At 49.2% G+C, this 8838-nt stretch overlaps 1 protein-coding gene across 3 annotated transcripts in view; it reads left to right on the forward strand.

The window, feature by feature from the left end:
* The window catches only part of Ppp6r2 (protein phosphatase 6, regulatory subunit 2), a 66118-nt gene continuing 57280 nt past the window's right edge, over positions 1 to 8838 (forward strand). For all 3 annotated transcript variants that reach the window (XM_013025772.1, XM_013025773.1, XM_013025775.1), the window contains exons 1-2: positions 1 to 62; positions 8008 to 8137. The gene's annotated coding sequence lies outside the window, so the exon portion shown is untranslated. The remainder of the gene's footprint in view (positions 63 to 8007; positions 8138 to 8838) is intronic.

Here is an 8838-nt window from a genome sequence, read left to right on the forward strand (position 1 = left end):
CTTCGCTTCCGCCAGCGCCCGGGCCTCCAACCAGCCGCCGCGACCTCCGGCCCGCGGGCCAGGTGAGTGCGGCCGCCACTGCCTGCTTCCTCCGGCCGGACGCGAGGCGTCAGCCCCTGCCCTCGGTCAGCCAGCGCCCTCCCGTCAGTCAGCGCCCTCCCTCCTGTCAGTCAGCGCCCTCCCGTCAGTCAGCGCCCTCCCTCCTGTCAGCGCCCTCCCTCCCTCCTGTCAGCGCCCTCCCTCCTGTCAGTCAGCGCCCTCCTGTCAGTCAGCGCCCTCCCTCCTGTCAGCGCCCTCCCTCCCTCCTGTCAGCGCCCTCCCTCCCTCCTGTCAGCGCCCTCCCTCCTGTCAGTCAGCGCCCTCCCTCCTGTCAGCGCCCTCCCTCCTGTCAGCGCCCTCCCTCCTGTCAGTCAGCGCCCTCCCTCCTGTCAGCGCCCTCCCTCCCATCAGTCAGCCAGCGCTCTCCCGTCAGTCAGCGCCCTCCCTCCCTCCTGTCAGCGCCCTCCCTCCTGTCAGTCAGCGCCCTTCCTCCCGTCAGTCAGCGCCCTCCCTCCCTCCTGTCAGCGCCCTCCCTCCCGTCAGTCAGCGCCCTCCCTCCTGTCAGTCAGCGCCCTCCCTCCCGTCAGTCAGCGCCCTCCTGTCAGTCAGCGCCCTCCCGTCAGTCAGCGTCCTCCCTCCCTCCCGTCAGCGCCCTCCCTCCTGTCAGTCAGCGTCCTCCTGTCAGTCAGCGCCCTCCCTCCCTCCTGTCAGCGCCCTCCCTCCTATCAGTCAGCGTCCTCCCTCCCTCCCGTCAGCGCCCTCCCGTCAGCGCCCTCCCGTCAGTCAGCGTCCTCCCTCCCTCCCGTCAGCGCCCTCCTGTCAGTCAGCGTCCTCCTGTCAGTCAGCGCCCTCCCTCCCTCCTGTCAGCGCCCTCCCTCCTGTCAGTCAGCGCCCTCCCTCCCGTCAGTCAGCGTCCTCCCTCCTGTCAGTCAGCGCCCTCCCTCCTGTCAGCGCCCTCCCTCCTGTCAGTCAGCGCCCTCCCTCCTGTCAGTCAGTGTCCTCCCGTCAGTCAGCACCCTCCCTCCTGTCAGTCAGCGCCCTCCCTCCTGTCAGCGCCCTCCCTCCTGTCAGTCAGCGCCCTCCCTCCTGTCAGTCGGCGCCCTCCCTCCCTCCTGTCACTGCATTCTCTTCAATCAGCGCCCTCCCTCCTGTCAGTCAGCGCCCTCCCTCCCTCCTGTCACTGCATTCTCTTCAATCAGCGCCCTCCCTCCTGTCAGTCAGTGCCCTCCCGTCAGTCAGCGCCCTCCTGTCAGTCAGTCATTGCCCTCTCTCCCTCCCTCCCTCCCTCCCGTCAGTCAGTGCCCTCCTGTCAGTCAGTCAGTGCCCTCCTGTCAGTCAGCGCCCTCCCTCCCTCCTGTCACTGCACTCTCTTCAATCAGCGCCCTCCCTCCTGTCAGTCAGCGCCCTCTCTCCCTCCCTCCCGTCAGTCAGCGCCCTCCTGTCAGTCAGTCAGCGCCCTCTCTCCCTCCCTCTCTCCCTCCCGTCAGTCAGTCATTGCCCTCTCTCCCTCCCTCCCGTCAGTCAGCACCCTCCTGTCAGTCAGTCAGTGCCCTTCCGTCCGTCAGTGCCCTTGGGTCAGCACCCGCCACGGGCCAGCTCCCTCCCAGCATTCAGCGCCCTCTCATCAGCACTTGCCTTTCTGTCGGCGCCTCCCGTCAGTCAGCGCCCTCCCGTCAGTCAGTGCTCTCCCTCCCATCAGTCAGCGTCCTCCCTCCCTTCAGTCAGCGCTCTCCTGTCAATCAGTGCCCTTTCATCTGGAAGTGCCTGTCAATACCCTCCTGTTAGTGTCCATCTCTCGGTGCACTGTCAGGGCCCTCCTTTCCCCGCCTGTGGCCAGTGCCCCATCAGTCTGTCAGTCAGTGCCTTTCTATCAGTGACCCTGTTAGTAGTCAGTGATCCATCTGTTATAACTTCTATCAGCCAGCACCCTCCTTAATCATCCAGCCACCCAGCCTACCCCCATCATTCATCTGCTCACTCACTCACTCTCAATCACTCATTCTCGTTAGTCCCTGAGGCACTGTCCTCCCTTTAGTCATTTCCCATTCCATCTGTGACTCCTACTGACTGCAAGATCCCCAATGATAACACCCATGTCCCTTCCATGGCCCCATCTCCACCAGTACCTTCCTTGTCGGTCTCATTCCTCATCATTGATCCCAGTTGTCAGTAGTTCCCTCACCAGTTACTGATACCCTATTACCCTGTCAGTAATCCCGTTAATGTCCCTGTTGTTCACCTCTCCTATAGTGGTGTTTTTTGTCTGTGACTCCTGCAGAGTGTCCTGTCTGCCTGTCAAGGTCTTTCTCCTCTTCCCTGTGGGCATGTCCCCTAATGTCAGTCCTTGCCCAGCGATTAACCTCATCTTAGTGTTCCCTCTTACTCTTCACCTGTCAAAGACCGTTTTCATTAGTGCTCTGCTCTATTATTAGTGACCCTTCACCTGTAAGTGCTCTCCCACGGCTCTTCCTGCCTGTTGGTATGAGGCACTTCTTTCCTAGTTCCTACTGTCAGCATTCGTTTTGTCAAACCACCAATCTTTTTGTTTCTGTCCTCTGTTTTCCATCACTCCTTTCCTTTCATGCCCTTCATCAAGGTCCCAGGTATCACCTGTTACTCCATTCTGTCTTCTTCCTGGCCCATGTAATTATTCCTAAGTGCCCCATTCATTCCTTCATGCATCTTCATCATCTCTTCCTTCACACCTGTCACCCTTCTCATACACCTCACTAAGCTCTATTTATAGTACCTCCCCTCCTGCTACTTTGTATCCTTGCAATCTATCATTCAAATTGTTACAGACTGTTTCTAGTTTGGTAGTGATCCCTTGCTGTCACTAGGAGTTCCTGCCAGTTTGTTACTTCTACCTAGTTCGCGCCTTTCACTGTAACTCCTATTTTGTCTTGTTTTTCAGCCAGCTAGTCCTTTTCCAATCTGTTACACTTTCTCTAACCCCTGTCACTCTATTACAGCCTCTCCCTGATGTACCCCATTGGCTTCGCAGTAGTCCCACATTCCTAATGCTCAGCCCTTTACCTCTTGTTTTTGTTTTCCAGAGCTAAGGACTGAATTCTGGGCCTTGCACTTGCCAGACAGGTGTTCTTCCTCTGAGCTAAATCCCCAACCCCAAGCTGCTCACCTTTTGATGTCTCTTCCTTTCTGGTTCTTCTTCCCTTTTGACTTCTGTAACTAATTTCAGCTAAGCTCTGGCAGATGAAAAGAAAGTAGGTATGAGAAAATTGGAGGTACAGATTCTTTCAGGCTAAGAGGGCAGCAGATGCAGAAGCCCTTAGGTAGGAAAGGCTGGATCTCCTTAGGAGCCAAGATGAGACTACTGTAGCCAGAGTAAGGGGGGGGGGGGGGAATAAACAGGATAGACTCTCTAGGTTGGAGAGTTGGTCTTTCCATGAAGCTGCACCTTACAGCTATTGGTGAGGAGTTGGGTTGTGAGTCTTGAGTTGTGGGGGAAGCATAGGCTGGAGATTGCGTTGAGGAATGTCATGGGCATGTGACATTTGTCATGGCTAGGAAGTGTAATTGTGGTTTAAACCTCAGTTGTTGACTTAGGGAGATATTTTGGATGAGAGAGGTATTGAAACAATGCATTAGAAGAGATGTATAAGGGAATGAGAGAACACGGCATGCTTTATTTAAATTTGTTTTTTATTTATTATAATTATTATTTATAATACTATAGTTTCAATTCAATATCTTGCACTTGCTAGATAGGTAGACTTTTGCTGCAGAGATTTTTTTTTTTTTTGTGGGGGGTCCGGTTGTGGGCCTGAACTCGGCCTGGGCGCTGTCCCTCAGCTCTTCAGCTCAAGGCTAGTGCTCTACCACTTGAGCCCGAGCGCCACTTCTGGCTTTTTTCTTTTTGCTTATGTGGTGCTGAGGAATTGAACCCAGGGCCTCAGGAATGCAAGGCAAGCGCTCTACCACTGAGCCACCTTCCCAGCCCCTAGATAGGTAGACTTTTGAACTATATCCCTAGACTAATTTTCTTGGGTTCTTGATGAACAAATGCATAGTAGTGGCACTGTTTATTGAAGTTGGATTGGGGTAGTAGTAAGCAGGAGGGAGGGATTACATATTAGAGAGGGAAAGCAAAGCTTTCTTTTGGGAGAGTGTAGTGGTAGAAGTCTAAGAAGTCCCAAGGTTGTTAGGGAGACATTAACTTACAGGAGAATCTGGAGTCCAAGAGTGGTAATGAGGATAATGTTTAAAGCCTTGGAATGACTATTTATTAAACAAACATATACAGAGAACAGAATGCATTGAACATTCATTATGTTCCAGTGCCATAAATATTTTATGGGAATTTTTTTATTTAATCCTAACTAACATTAGGATTTAGGATCTATAACTTCCCTGTCTGACAAATAAGGAGACTGAAGCCTGTAATCCTAGCTAGTTAGAAGGCTGAGATCTGAGGATTGTGGTTCAAAGCCAGCCGGGGCAGAAAAGTCCATGAGACTTTTTTTTTTTTTTTGGTTGTGGGGCCTGAACTCTGGGCATTCTACTACTTGAGCCACAGCACCACTTCCAGCTTTTTCTGCTTATGTGGTGCTGAGGACCTCATGCATTCAAGGCAAGCACTCTAACACTGGGCCACCTGGGGCGGGGGGAGGGGGGGGGAGAGGGAGCTGCTACCCCCCACCTATGAGATTCATTTTTTTAAAAATTTTCCTGCTTCCACCGCCCTATGAGATTCTTTTTTTTTTGGGGGGGGGGCCGGTCGTGGGGCCTGAACTCTGGGCCTGGGCGCTGTCCTTCAGCTCAAGGCTAGCACTCTACCACTTGAGCCACAGCGCCACTTCCGGCTTCTTTCTTTCTTTCTCTTTCTTTCTTTCTTTCTTTCTCTTTCTTTCTTTCTTTCTTTCTTTCTTTCTTTCTTTCTTTCTTTCTTTCTTTCTTTCTTTCGGTTCAGTCATGGGGCCTGAACTCTGGGCCTGGGCGCTGTCCCTCAGCTCTTCAGCTCAAGGCTAGCGCTCTACCACTTGAGCCACAGTGCCACTTCTGGGTTTTTTATTATGTGGTGCTGAGGAATCGAACCCAGGGCCTCAGGCATGCAAGGCAAGTGCTCTACCACTGAGCCACCTTCCCAACCCCGGCTTTTTTCTTTTTGCTTATGTGGTGCTGAGGAATCAAACCCAGGGCCTCAGGCATGCAAGGCAAGCGCTCTACCACTGAGCCACCTTCCCAGCCCCCTCTTTTTTTTTTTTTCTTCAATTTTTTTCCATTTTGTTTTGTTTTGCCAGTCCTGGGGCTTGAACTCAGGGCCTGGGCACTGTCCCTGAACTGCTTTTGCTCAAAGCTAACACTCTACCTCATGAGCCACAGCACCACTTATAGCTTTATTTGTGTATGTGGTACTAAGGGATTGAACTCAGGGCTTCATGCATGCTAGGCAAGCACTCTACCACTTAGCCACATTCTCAGCCCTGACCCTGAGCTTTTTTTTGCCCAAGGCTAGTACTCTAACCCTTGAGCCATACAGGTCCACATCTGGCTTATTTGGAACTAAGATCAGTTCCCTGAACTCAGTCCCCTGAGTAGCTAGGATTATAAGTATGAGCCACTAAGTGACTAGTTAATATAGTTACTTTTTAACACTTCTGTTTATATTCTTAGGAGAGCATTCAGGCACAAACAAAATGAGTGTGGTTTCCAAGGTCACACAAACCAGAATCAAGACTCAAGAGCTGTGCCTTTCACTGCTGCTTCCTGTGGGTACCACCTGCTCATGATAGTCTGAACTCTTACCATGTTCCTTAGCTACACACTTCCTCTCCCAAGGCAACCGATGTTGCTGTTTTCTTTCGTATTCTGATAGTTTATTACTTAGTTATTAGATAGTTATTAGTTCATCAGCAGGAAAGAAGAAGTATGCATTTTATGGAAATGAGTAACACATCTTATACATTTTTCAGTATCTTATTTTTTTGCTGGTCCTGGGCTTGAACTCTGGGCTTGAACACTGTCCCTGAGCTTCTTTGCTCAAGGCTAGCACTCTACCACTTGAGCCACAGTGCCACTTCTGGCTTTTTCTGAGTAGTTTATTGGAGATAAGAGTTTCACAGACTTTCCTGCCCTGGCTGGCTTCAAACCACAGTCCTCAGATCTCAGCCTCCTGCGTAGCTAGGATTGCAGGTGTGAGACACCAGCACCTGGCAGTATCTTTCCCCCCCCCCCTTTTTTTCTTAATTATATTGAGGGCTGGGAATGTGGCTTAATGGTAGAGTGCTTGCCTAGCATGCAGAAGCCCTGGGTTTGATTCCCCAGTACCACATAAACAGAAAAAAAGCCAGAAGTGACACTGTAGCTCAAGTGGTAGAGTGCTAACCTTAAGCAAAAGCAGTTCAGGGACAGTGCCCAGGCTCTGAGTTCAAGCCCCAGGACTGGCAAGAAAAAAAAAAAGTTGAACACTATGTTGTCTGTCTCTATAACAAACAACTTAGTTTTTGAGACAAAATCTTGCTGTGTGCATAGGCTGGCCATGAATTGGCAATCTGTCTCCTAAGTACTAGATGACAGGTTTGTACCACTATGCCTAGCAGCCTTCACTTTTTAAAAAGTGAATGTGTGATCTTTCATTTAAAATATGTCACTTAAAGGTTATTGAAGAATATTCCACAACCCATGACTTGACTATAAATCTGATAAATTTTAGCTTCCCCAAAGTATTTCCAAATTCCTTCTGTGAATACAAACTAATTCCAAAGGCTTAAGCATCACGTGATCAGGATTAGTCATACCAGTGATCCCATTTCTGTGGTACCAGTTTTTTGTTTTTTGTTTTAATTTTTTTTTTTTTTTGTCAGTTGTGGGTCTGAACTCTGGGCCTGGGCACTGTCCCTCAGCTCTTCAACTTAAGGTTAACCCTCTACCACTTGAGCCACAGCGCCACTTCCGGCTTTTTCTGCTTATGTGGTGCTAAAGAATCAAACCCAGGACCTTATGCATGCAAGGCAAGCACTCTACCACTGAGCCACCTTCCCAGCCCTTTTATTTTATTTATTTTATTTTTTATTTTTTTGTTAGTCCTAAGGCTTGACCTCTGGGCCTGGGTGCTATCCCTCAGCTCTTCAGCTCAAGGTGAGTGCTCTACCACTTGAACCATAGTGCCACTTCTGGTTTTCTGAGTGGTTTATTGGAGATAAGAGCCTCACAGCCTTTCCTGTCCAGGCTGGCTTTGAACCCCGATCCTCAGATCTCAGCCTCCTGAGTAGCTAGGATTACAGGTGTGAGCCACCATGCCTACCCGCCTTTTTTTTTTTTTTTTTTTTTACTAGAGCTTGAACTCAGGGCCTTATAGTCTTGCTTCTCTTGGGGCTGATGTTGTACCACTTGAGCCATACCTAGTGAATTGGAGATAAAAGCCTCTCCAATTTGTTTGCCCCAGCTGGCTTTGAACCACAATCTTCATATCTCACCTTCTGAGTAGCTAGGATTACAGATGTGAGCCACAAGTGTCTGGCTCTGGTTCCAATTTTCTGTGTTTATATGGCCGTGACTAAACAACTTAAGAGAGGAACATTTTATTTGTCTGATAGTTTCAGAGGTTCCAATTCATTGTGATTGGGAGGGCATGCTACACTTTGTAAGGGCAGCTCACATTGTGGTGTTCAGGAAGCAGAGAGAGGGGAAGGGAGAAGAAGAAGGAACAGGAGAGGGAGAGGGACAGAGACAGAGACAGAGAGGGAGACAGAGAGAATGAATGTCTTTATTGGCTGGCTTCCTCCTTTTATTCCATCGGAGTGTCTAGTCTATGGAATAGTGTTGGCTATATTCTGGGCAGGTCTTTCACCCCTCACCCCCCAAAGCTTGCTTTCTTAATCTAGGTGCTTCTCAAGGCAATTAAAATTTATCACAAAGATACTGTTTTTTGTTTCCATTGTCTTTTTTGTCTACCATTTGGTTAATTCTACACAGGAAGAACTTAAGATAGTTTTTCCTCTTTTGCAGGTAACAAGACTAAAAATCCTCCACTGGATAAAAATATTCTTCTTAAAATTGTGTATATGCCAAGAAAAGAGATCAAATGTTTTTCTATTTTGCCTGAATACAAGATTTAAATAACAAGTTTCTAAAGGAAGTAAGTTAACTTTCCTTTTTATTAGGTTGTGATTTGTGTAATTATGTATTGTAAAGATAGAGAAGTTCAAAGAATGAATAACAGTAAAATATTTAATTTTTTAATTTTTTTCTTTTTTTCTGTCATGAGGCTTGAACTTGGGGCAGGGGCACTATTATCCCTGAGCTCTTTTTGCTCAAGGGTAGCACTCATCACTTTTTTTTTTTTTTTTTTGCCAGTCCTGGGGCTTGAACTCAGGGCCTGGGCACTGTCTCTGAGCTTCTTTTTGCTCAAGGCTAGCACTCTATCACTTGAGCCACAGCGCCACTTCTGGCTTTTTCTGTTTATGTGGTGCTGAGGAATTGAACCCAGGGTTTCACGCACTCTAGACAGGCACTCTACCACTGAGCCACATCCACAGCCCAGTGCTCTCGCTTTGAGCCACATTGACACTTCTAGTTTTCTGATGGTTAATTGGAGATAAGAGTCTCACCGTCTTTCCTGCCAGGGATGGCTTTGAACCACAATCCTCAGATCTCAGCCTCCTGAATAGCTAGGGTTACAGGTGTGAGCCACTAGCCCTCCACAAATCTAAATTAACTCCCCCCCTCCCCTCCAGTCCTGGGACTTGAATTTAGGGCCTGGGCACTGTCCCTGAGCTTCTTTGGCTTGAAGCTAGTTTTCTACCATTTGAGCCACAGTTCTACTAAAAGTTTGGGCTT

This window comes from Dipodomys ordii, unplaced genomic scaffold (assembly GCF_000151885.1).
Source record: "Dipodomys ordii isolate 6190 unplaced genomic scaffold, Dord_2.0 Scaffold87, whole genome shotgun sequence".
Taxonomy (NCBI): domain Eukaryota; kingdom Metazoa; phylum Chordata; class Mammalia; order Rodentia; family Heteromyidae; genus Dipodomys; species Dipodomys ordii.